The sequence below is a fragment of the Cyrtonyx montezumae genome, unplaced genomic scaffold, assembly GCF_038088225.1.
Source record: "Cyrtonyx montezumae isolate F1298 unplaced genomic scaffold, pur_monq_1.0 scaffold_7, whole genome shotgun sequence".
NCBI classification, from domain to species: domain Eukaryota; kingdom Metazoa; phylum Chordata; class Aves; order Galliformes; family Odontophoridae; genus Cyrtonyx; species Cyrtonyx montezumae.
In genome coordinates, this window is record NW_027072078.1 from 3,787,615 (window position 1) to 3,799,225 (window position 11,611).

An 11,611-nucleotide genomic window follows, 5' to 3' on the forward strand; every position below is an offset into this window, starting at 1 on the left:
TGATGTCTCATGCACACAGTACTGTGAAGCTCTGCGCGGTGCTGGCGATGGGAGCGAGGTTGTTCAGCAGCAGAGTGGGATGTGCTGCGCAGGCACGTGCGAGTAGTGATGGAGCATTTGGGGGCTGTGTTGAAGCAGTGCTGTCTGACTCTTAATTGAGAAAATGTCTCCTGTTGACTTGTGAACTGTTCAGGAGAGTCGTTGCAAGTGTCTGCCTCAGTTTAGTGCAGCAGCCCCTTCTCCTGAAGTCTGCTGAGCACGGCTTAGGCTCAGTGTCCTTTAAAGGCATTAAACAGCTTAGGAACATCCATGTAACAGTGCTGTGATCCAAGGACACCAGAGAGAGATCTCCCGTGTGTTGTAAGTAATGTGTACAACGTGCTCTTGACATGGGCTGTAGGGGCATCTTTTCCAGCCTTAGACTCATGGAAACACAGAGTCATTAATAGTGGAAAAGACTACTAAGATTGTCTAGCTCAGCCGTTGGACCCATCCCCATTGTGCCCACTGGCCATGTCCCTTGAATCCAGAAAGGTGAATTGTGTATCTGATGTGGTCCAAAGAGCTGCTCACAAAAAGGAAAGGGATGTAAAGGAGGTTTTGTACATGGCTGAACTCCTGCACTTCACTGTTCAAATTAATTGTATTAGTACTGTGTGAATCTATCTGCAACTCAAGCCATTTGCTAGGCTGAATTTACGCAGATGGTGAAATAATGGGTTGGAAGGAGCTGAGATACAGACCTGCCTGCCCTCTTCTTGGGCAGAGCCATGAGGAAAGGCAGAAAAATCCTGATGAGATCGGGGCGTTACCTTTGAGTGCTGGCAGGGACGGGTGATCCCCACCCCATACCAGCTATTTTAAAAGGTGGTGTGCGACGTGAGGAGAGCAAACCTACTGCATGGAATACCAAAGGCAGGAAGAAGTAAAATAATGATGGGGAAAAAGACAAAATTTAACGGCTAAAATAAGGCTTCGGTGATAAGCAGAGCTTGTCAGGACTCCGTTGGCTTTTGCGTTGCAAGGAAATGTGTTTCTGCAAATGTGCTGGTATGAAGTAGTCAGGCACATACATTGGCTCCTTTTAGTTTCACCCATGCATGGCTTCGGTTCCACCCATCTTGTTTAAACAAACAGACTTAGTGGGGATAAGGCAAGGAAAATCCTGTTCTCTGCTTGTGTTTGTTCTTCCCTCTGCTCCTCCAGCAGGGACACTTGAAACACAGATGGAGCTCAAGGCGTTAGGTTTTAACAGATCCAAATCAATTTGATGTGCCCTTAAAAATCCCGCAGCCATTTCCAGTGGCATCCACAGAGCTGCTGACAACCAAGCATGTGCCCAGTCACTAGCTGCTGCATGTATCATCTCATACGGAAAGCCATTCTTTCCCTGTCATGTGAAGGCTTTGAGTGTGGCTTTTTGGTGGCCTCAGAAAAAGAGCATCTTTGAAAGTTGGAAAAAGGCATTATCTGAAGCATCAACATGGGGGCAGCAGGGCAGTGGAGAGTGGGTGGTCATCTTGTGCTTTGATACAAGTTGTTCCTACAGTTTCCTGATGAAATCTCTTAGTTCATTGAGTGCCATGTAAAAAGCTTCTCTGGAGGTCAAAAGAGGATAATGGCAGCAAATCTTAAATCCCAGTTCTGTATTCCTCTGCTCCCATTGCTTCCCAGTATGAGACCAGGAGGGATGTGAGAGAATTGGCAGCCCACGCTATGTTTGCCCATTTACGTATGGCATTGTCCTTACTTGCTTGCAAATACGTATTTGATGGCTTCCAAAAATAACACAAGGTGTCTAAATTAGGAAGATTTTTTTCTTTGTGCTGCCTCTGCTTAATTTCCGCCCTCAAGATCTCAAAGCAGTGATGGTGGCAACGGACCTCAGGAGGCCTGTGGTCCAACCTCCCGCCTGACAGGACTGTCTCCAACACCAGAACAGCACAGCTGTGGCTTTGTCTATTCAAATCTTGCTCATTGCTGTGAACAGAGATGTCACTCCCTTTCCTGTGACCTATTCTAGGGCTGTGCTACTTTCCGAGTGAAGTTTTTTCTCTTAATGGCTGCTCTGCACCTTATGAAGCCACAAAAAGCAGCCCTACCTGCCGTTACCAATAAGAATTTGGACATCATTGTTGTAACTTCAAGTTGCGTGGGTAGGAGTTTGTCTGTAGAAGATAACTTAATTGTACTTGTCTTCAGGAATGATTTTCCACTGGCCCTGGCACTCTGCTGGGGGAAGGCTGTTTCTGCAACCATGGCCTCCCATATGGGGAAGAGCCACGCCAGGCCTAAGCCATACAGGAAGGATAGGCTAAGTTGACCCCCTGCAAATCCATTTTGCAGGCTGTTCCTCAGAAAAAAGATTTTGATTTCCTTCTTCCGTGGTCTAATCTACTGAAACCAGCAAGGTGTATAGAATGCAGTAACTACTAAAATTGCTTGTAAAGGACAGAGCTCTGATCAGGAAGCACTGGCATAAATTCCTGTGCTGCGGTGAAGTCTTCCCTATCATTTTTCCCTTCTTGTGACTCACCTGGTCTGGTTGCTACGTGTTGCTCCATCCTGGGGGAAGCGGAGTGCTCTACACATTGCTCACCTCTCCTATGACCTCTCTGCTGCCACACCTTTGTTGGATGACAGCAACAAAAACAACACGGAGAATTCCCAAAAGGGTGAGGACGCCTTAATCCCTTCAGAAAACCAACCCGATACTTCATGGGTGGGTCTCTGCTAGCCTCAGAGTAAATTAACATCTCCTTCCTCATCCACAGCTCTCTCCTTTTCAGTTCATAGTAAATTCAAGTCCTGAAACCACGTGCCTCTGGCCAACGTGCCCCCTTGTTCCCAAAGGCATTCATGGGACAAAGACCTTTCTCTGTAAATCCTGTCTGATTCCCTTTTCCCAGCTATCTCCTCATGGCTCAAATTATCTGTCTAGTAGACAATGAAAAAATCCCCTCATCAGCAATGGTTTTTATCAGTTGATAGTTCTGCTGCTTCTTTGCTGGCATCCCTCAGTATTTTCCATAAATGTGCTTCTCTTTGGGCTGAATCCCTCCTCTATTTAGCATCTTTCTTTTGTCCTGTATCTCCTACAGTCGCATCACCATGGTATCCAGACTCACCGACCAGTATTAGATGTTAACCACTAAGAGATTTTACCTCTGTTTTCAGAGAAAAAGGCCAGAATAAGTGAATCACCCAGGTTGTGTGACAGATGGCAGGTGGAACGGGACTTCTGGGCCCTATTCCTGTCCAGTCAGTCCGTCCTGCCCATGTGGTGCTCCAAGGGAAACTGCTGCAGGCTGCAGCTCAAAAATCCCATGTCAGGAGATGCTGGATGATGGGGAAGTCTTCCTGCCTTTCCCTGGCTTGGTGACTTATCAAGCAGGAACTTAGCAAGCCAACACTGTGTTCTACAACTTCACATCAGATGTGATTCGTATGGACTGCTGTTGGCACCTGGCACCAGGTTTTGGCTATTCTTGAGGGAACAGTGAATCCTCTGTGGATATCTGGTCAGCAGATGAAGTTTTGAGGTTGTTTTTTTTTTTTTGTTTACCCTCACCTGAATTTAATTTAGACTCAGGTGCCACACATCATCTTCAGTAATCCTCTTAGCCATGATTTGGTTGCACCCTCTTACCTTAAAGAAAGGAATTTGATAACACGCCGATGAAATGAGCTGCAGCAACCTGACATTCAAACCCAGGCAAACAGAATTCTCTTGACTCACTTGGGAAAAAAAAAAAAAGAAGAAGAAAAAAAACAACCACATCAATTACATTGTCAGTTGTATTTACTTTACACAGCCCTGAACCATCCCAGCGATGAAACATGTGCCGTCAACGTCTGTGGTGAAGCCTCTGCGGTTAGGGATGTGCTTGGTTCTCCAGGATGGAGCAGCAAAGCACATTCTGTAAGCTCGGGCTTGCTTTAAGTCAGAAAATAAAGAAATAAAAGGGAAAAAAGGAAAGAATTTGCTGGGAAGGAGGGGTTTCCTGAGTTCCCGCAACATTAAGACGCTGCCTGCTTTGGGATAGTGCAGAAGTGCTTAGATTTGTTCTTCTCTTTCCCAGCGCATAAAGCTGCTGTTGCAGCCCTAGAGCTGCTCTACGCACGGTGCTGACAAGCAGCAAGCTGTCGTTTCACTGCTGTCACCTCTGCCTGTTTGGTGGGGGAAATTAAAACAGGCACGTGAGCAAAACAGGTGCCAGAAAATGACTAATTATGGCTTTTAAAATCACCAGCTCGGTAGCTTATGAATGGAAACGTGCAGGGGAACGGTGTATCAGTGTGGGCTCCGAGTCATCCTAAAAACCTCATCTGTGGAGAAAAGGGAGAGAAGGAACCATGCTGGAGCCCAGACCCCATTGTCTCTGGTTCCTTGGGAGCAGCATGTGAGTTTTGTTTCAGGATAGTCTTTCTTGTGGAGCATAGCTGAAGATACAGTTGCTATTCATCCTCTCTACCCGCTGTCAGACCTTTGAAGTGCTAACACGGTTTCTGCTGGCTTTTTGTCATTCAGAACAAGCTGGTTGCTGTACGGTAGGGATCAGTGCTGCTCTTTGCATCAGCACAGTGAACCTGTGTGCAGTTCTTCAGGATGCTGAGACTGAGGCCTCAGCTCCTCCGTATGTGACTTAACAGTTGCAATTTGGATTGTGGATTCATGATATGCAGTGATTTAATACTTCTCCTTTTTAGCAGTCCATGAAACCCATAGAATTACATAAGGATGACAGCAGCCACGGTTTGCTCTCAGTTTGGAGCATGGGGCATTTTACGGTATAGCCAGTATAAGTTTATAGGCCATATGACAAAGCCAATGAGCAGAGCTGTTTGCCAAGGCACGGCGAGGCAGACGTGACTCACCAGGAGGTAATTACTGGCTTATCGGAAGTTATTGGAAGTTTCTGATTGACTTTATGTGTGTGAAAGGCATGCCTACAAGCAGGGACTCTGTGTCCCTCTGCAGCAGACTCCCTCGGCAGCATCAGGAAAGGATGACAGCTTTTTTCTTAGACTTCCTGCAAGGTAGCCAACATCTCCCCTTTAATAACACGCCAGCTGCATCCTTAACTGTGAGAGTCTGTATCCGTAACTGATGTGCCCTCTCTGCTTTGTTCTATTGATCTTCCTGGCTGCTCAAGAGTGTTTCTACAGAGCCCAAGGAACAGCTCTTGGATACAAACATTTAGCTTGGCATCACACAGGCCATACATGCAATGACTTTTCCCTAGTGACTCATGAAAGTAGGTGTGCCCTCCGCTTCTTCTGGAGCATCTGAGTGGAATAATTCAAGTGGAAAGGCACACCTTGTGCCTGGCTTCGTGTTCTTGTCTTGCCACGGGGTGGGTGAAGACCCAAGGTTTCAGTCCTGCCTCAGAGAGACCCTAGGCTCAAGGGTGCAGGGACAGCTGTTTGGCTTAAGTTTTGCTTTATGAGTTAGTGTTTGGTCATGTCACCTTTGAAAATGGATGGTCTGGCATGTGTATCCCTGGGCTTCAAATCTCTGCCCTCTGGATAGCTACCTGTGCAAACCTAATGAGTGCTTTACTCAGCTTTTGTGTGCCATTTCCTATAATGCCTAATTTTTTTAATGTTCCCTTTGAGAAAAACCCTGAGCTGATGAAGTAGGCATGTAACATAGACCCTTACCACGCCTTGCATCAGCACAGACTGCTACTAAGGAATTGTGGTACCTTTGAAAGCAGAGCTTTGTGGAAGTGGATGAATAAGGACACAGGGCTCTCCAATAGAGCTGGTTGCCCTGAACAGGTCACTGTGACACCTGAGGTGGATGGGGATGTGTTTACAGAAGAAAAAGTTCTCACCAATCTGGACTTGTCTATTTACTTTCTCTCCATGTTCATGGGCATTTTCAGGTTCTCAGAAAGTTAATATGAACGTAGAAAAACGCAAATAGATGCGTGCATCTGCCTTCCACTCCGAATCTTGGTGTTTCTCTCTCATCCTATTGATGGCCAAGCTGTCTGGGATGAAACACAAGGGATTTTTTTGCAGAATGGTGTTAGTGCATCTCATTGGACTCGTGGTCCTCAGTGCCTCCTGCTGCCATGCTCCTTTGTGGGCCACGTTTTCTTGCAACCTGCAGCTCCCAGGATGTGCATGGACAGACAGGCTGTGTGCTAAGCTAGAAGAGTATGGTGCTTTCAAGGTCTTCTGAATTCCAGTACATAACCCTAGGCTACACAAACAAAGGAAAAAAGAAAAGCCTTAAAGGTTGAAAGCTGAAGCACGGTGGCACAGTTTAGAATCACGTAATTTGTTTGCTCTGCAGAGATATTTTGCTGAGAAATACAGTTCTCCTGTGGGAAGCTCTTAAGAATCCCCCAACTGTGCTATCAGTACTTCCAGGAAGATAATACTTCTTTCTCCAGTCTTCAGTTGGGTCAGCTCCTATAACATGAAACATTTTGACTTGGGCTGGGACTTTAAGAGCCCACTGCAACGCACGGAAGTCTCTTTCTTAGCCAAAAAAACTGATCTCTAGTTGCATAACCTAGAGGCTATCTCCACAGCTCCACGTCTGCCCAGAGGTCTGAAATTTGGAAGCGTATTTTGATACCTGAAAAGTTTGTCTGCAGAATTGCTGAGGTGGATGTGCAGCTGCTTGGCATCCATCCTACCTCATTGATTTTGGTGCAGCAGTGATTTGCAGCACTGGTGACTGGAGCCTGGGGAATGTTGTGTGTATGGCCATCGAGGGGCTGCTCAGTGCACGTGGCTCACGCTGCGTTCATTTATCAGTAGGGGAAAAGTGGTATAATTGGGTTTGGGACTGTTCATATGAATGCATTCATTTCCAGGAGCAAACAGGGTTTTGCTTTGTGTTTTTAATTTAATTATGCCTGAGTTAGTGGTTTGCTGGCATTAGTGATGCTTTGTAAATTATAGTGTCTCTGCTGAAATGCTGGAAACTGGGTGTATGTTAGTCCCACCTGAGAAAAATGCAGGGTTGATAGTTTTTGTTTTGTTTGGGTTTTTTTGGTGGGGTTTTTTTTTCAGTTAAAATGTTCAGAAAGCACATTCAGCATGTAATGAGCTGCTACGTGGATCCATGGAGATCACCGCTTGCTTGTGTTTGTATAGCAATTAAAAGGGGATTACAGATGGAGGGGAGCTCGCACCCGTTCCCCTCCCCTGCACACCCAGGAGCCTCAAAGCCACATTGTTCCCCGTAGCGGGTGGCACTGCTCCGCATCACCGCTGTCACCAGCAGCCTGGGGGACAGGGCGGGCTGTGAAAACGGGAGAGGGCAGGTTCTGCCTGGGAGAGTCCTTGACTTCAAACAAAACTATAGAGAAGAAAGAGTGGTGGTGAAGGAGTGCAGTTAGGTTTTCTTCTTCCAGCTCGTTTTCCATGGTACCGAATGCGTGCTGTCCTTCAGCGGCAGCGAGGTGAGCACGAGCGCACAGCAGAGGCTGTCCTTGCTCTGTGAGCACCAGCACGGCGTGCAGGACTCCTCTTCTTCTCCTGAGGTGGCACCACGAGGGGCTGCTGCTCTCCAGCCCCATCACACACCGCTCCAAAAAGCCCTTCCTCTCCAAGGGTTAACCGTGCCTCTGCTCCGGTGGGATGCCGTGGGATGGTCAGGCACCAGCAGAGCCGGATTCCTGCTCCCCATGGAAACCACCTCCCATAGTGCCCATCCCTCCCCAGACAGCCCTAATCCTACCCTTGCGGTCACCCCGAGAAGCCTCCCAGCTCTCTTATCTGCGAGGATCTCCCTTGAGCAAATATTTACAGGAGTCTGCCTCGGCAGGCTGGGCAGGAGGGGCAGGGAACCAAGAGACATGAGACGGCTGTGCAGGGACACCACTGCCATCCTACTGCGTGGGGAGAGCCATCATGGCACCGAGCGTGGGCACAGGTGTGGGTGCCACTACTTTAAAGAACATGAAGCTATCAGAAAGCATCCAAAGGAGGGCTGTGGAGATGGGGAAGGGTCTGGAGGGTGAGGAGCAGCTGAGGGCCCTGGGTTTGTTGAGCCCAGAGCAAAAAAGGCTGAGGGGAGGCCTCGTGGCAGCTGCAGCTCCTCATGGCTTCAAACTTGGGATATTCTGTGATCCCTCAGCCACAATAAGAAGCTTTATAGCAAGTGTTGGTGTGACTCACGCAGGAGGGCATAGTGGCCCAGTGACAGGAGGTGGGAAGATATTGAACGTCATTGTGGTCCCACACCACTGCCTTTCCTGCAGTGTGAAGAGCCACAGCTCGTTGCTGAGAAAAGTGTGGTTAAATGGTCAGATAGCTGTACTCTCACTGAAGGGTTGTTTTTTTTGTTTAAGACCCACCAGAAAACAAAATCCAGCATTTATATCCTATCCATGTCAACAAAACTCGCAGGGTGAGGATGGAAAGATGCTCAGAAATCTCATCCTCCAGACACAGCAAGCTGTGGGTGAGATGTCCATCCCTCTCCAACGCTTGGTGCAGATCCAAGCCCACCTCTTACATGCTGGTGATTTAGCACAGGTGTTTATTTGTAGAAGTTTGCAATTGAATGTGTTTTCAGTTGGCTGTGGGCTAAGAGGTGCTTGGAAGATGAAGCTACCTGAGCAAAGGAAGGGTGTGGGCTGGGCAGTGATGGGATTTCACAGCAGGTGGAGTGACAGTGTGGGTCCTTAAAAGAGATTAAAAGATGACCATGGGCACTCTCTAAAAAGCAGAGGATAAAAGGGGAGGTCTGGGCTTCAGAACCAAGGTGAGGCAAGCCATGCTGTGCCACTGAGCTTTGACAGAGCAGCTCTAAGCAAGGGACTGTGAGAAAAGCTCAAGCAACTGACAAAAGATGATCCTGGTCGTTTTGGGCAGACTGCTGAGAGTCAGAATTAGTCACCGTGTGCTTCCTGCCTCAGCCCCTTCGTTTGCAGGAGGTACATGTTGATAAAGATCAGGCTTCAGATCCAAACCCCAAATCTCAGTTGCTCTAAGCACACAAAGCTAGGCGGCCAGCTCTGCAGCTGAAATTCATAGTGAAACCCAGGGGTGCTTGTGCCCCACCTGCGGGGGAGCAGGATGCGTGCTGAGGCTGTGTCTGCAGAGAACATGGAGATCCTCAAAGGAATTACAAAAAAAGAATAAATAATGTTTAAAAAAAGAAAGAAGGAAGGAAAGAAAGAAGAAAGCAGGCTTTGGGAATGTAGCAGCTCAAGGTGTCAGCTAGGGTGAGGTCCCAACTTTGGCACAGCCTTCAGTTTAGCCTTGGTCATAGCTGTCAAACCTCTGATCGACAGCATCTGATGCTTTTCTCCTAGTGATGACAGCTCATTGCACCAGATATACCCGTGCTTACAGGTGCTATGCTCACTTGTCCTTAATTTTCTCTCTGGAGCATGCAATCAGTCCTGCCTTACAGAGAGAGGGTGTATATGAGAGCTGGAAGGGCTTTGTTACCCTGCTAATGGTACAGAAAACTGATGGGGACCTGAGAGTCACTGAGTTCAAAGTAATGGTCAGTCTGTGCTACGACATCACTCTCCCTGAGCAGGCAGTATCAAGAGCGTCTGAGATGAGCTGGTGCTCCTTGTGCAGCACAGTCAGTAAATGACACCTGGAACCTTCTAGAGCATGAGATGGTTTTTTACATATCCACACACTGCTCTTCTGCACCATTCAGACTGTCTGAAATAGGGGAGGTGTAGCTTTCCTTGTGAAGCCTGAATACAAGTACAGGTCAAGGTTAAGTGCCATTAAGTTTTTGAGTTATTCTGAAGTCCCTTTGCATACGCATGCTGTGTCCCTTGTTCTAACACAGCTGGCTAAACAGCCACTACTCCATATCAAAAACCTTGGAAAGGATAAAAATCCACCTTCTATTAAAGTCGATCCTCGGCTTTGCCTCTTCTGCCTGCCAAAATACACGCTGTATTCAGAATACTACGTGGCTTGCAGGGGCATCTAGCGGTTGAATATGGGTACGCATGGCTTTGCAGTGTGTTTCCTACACTCCAGCATCGGCTTACATCAGCCCTCTTGCCTTAAACAGGTTCACCTCCGTCATCACACAAAGACCAACAGGAGCAATCGTGAGGGTCAGAAACACTCCCTGTAACCTAACGTAAATCATATCCCCCTCCCTGCTCTCCTCCATCCCCCACATGCCAGTTTCAGATAAAAAGCAAAAGTTGGCTTTTTTTTTCAGTCTCCTCCAGTAGGATGTGTGGAAATAGTACTTCACGAAGGGGCATAACTTTTTAAATTGGCATATCCCCCCTCCAGCATACATGACTCCGAGCTGCTGTGAGAAAGCCAGAGGCACCCGGGAGCTTGAAGAATTCATGCTATTACTCCAAAATGTTTGCTTGCATAATTTATTTAGCTCAGACATGCCTCAGTTCAAAAAGAGTGAAGAAATCACAGAGCTGGGCAGGAGGAAAATCTTTGCATGCTGTTTTGCAAAGCTAGAGCTTTGCAGTGTCCTACAGGGATTGAGGACAAAATCTGCCATGGATACTGCATTCTTACCTCCACATTAATATTTCAGATTGGAGGTCTGTTAAATTTCACTGTTAATGAAAGCCGGTCCTCCACGAGCCTGAACATCACCCCTTCTCTTTCCTTAAGCCTTCAGAGGATGATACCTGTGGCAAACACTCCCAGAAAGTAAAAGTGCAATATAGCATACTGAAGCTTTATATACAAGGCTCTTCAGTAAGGACTAATGACTCATGCCTGCTGGATTTATAAGAAAATGAGCATAAAAGCAATTACTGGGGTGTGAATTATTTTGTTTCTTAATGACCTGACAGTTTTGACAGCTTCTAGCTTGTTATCTATCAAAAACTCTCTTGATCTTTCAACTTTAACATGACTTTTAATTATACTTTCTTATTAGTTAAAGGACAAACAGTCTATAATCTGGTTTCGTTCAGTCTGAGGTATTTAAACAATGAGGGAACCTTCTAGTAGAGCAGAAAAGTGATTTGGTTGTCTAATATCGTAGCTGTATGAAAAATCATAAATAGTTAAATAGTTCAGGGTTTGCTCTTTGTATTAATCTTTTGGGAACCGAAGTACAACAGGGACAGGAGTGGTCCTTCTGTTTTTTTGTTGTTGTTGTTTGTTTTTCTGTTACTTAAAAAGTGTGTATTTGTCAGTTACTGCTTTTTCTTTGGTCACTTTCACTCAGTCTGAGATAAGATAATCTACAAGACTGTCCCATGTCCCTTCTTTGCAGATGAATGCTGCAGTCCATCCCTGTGGATTTCGTGTCAGTACTCCCTACTCCAGGCCAGGCTACAGGAAAGGCATCTCATGCAGGAAAACAAAGTTCTGTAAGTAAAAGCACAGCCCTTAGCCCTCAAGAATGATTTTCTAATCTTAACAGAGTTTAATGAAAAGCATGGAGTCACTTTATTAGGAGGAATTTCTATTATTTGGTACCTATAGCTGACAGTCTTTGCAGTGGAGAAGGGGTGATGCTGCCTCACTGGCCCTGGATTCACACCTCCCTCACCTCCTTCATTGCCACCAGCAGTGCGGTGGGTCTTCTGCTGGTGATCAGCCTTACTTGTCCTTGCTATGCCTTGCTACATTTGCTCATGCAAGAGTCCTAGAAGGGGGAAGAGCTCACGGCCCA

The 11,611-nt window shown here is 46.8% G+C and overlaps 1 long non-coding RNA gene across 1 annotated transcript; it reads left to right on the forward strand.

The window, feature by feature from the left end:
* Positions 1-2,542: 2,542 nt before the first annotated feature.
* On the forward strand, positions 2,543-11,282 carry LOC136057799 (uncharacterized). The gene is made up of 4 exons (XR_010623078.1): positions 2,543-2,675; positions 3,816-3,922; positions 8,319-8,431; positions 11,210-11,282. It is a non-coding gene; the product is annotated as an uncharacterized LOC136057799 (long non-coding RNA).
* Positions 11,283-11,611: the final 329 nt, after the last annotated feature.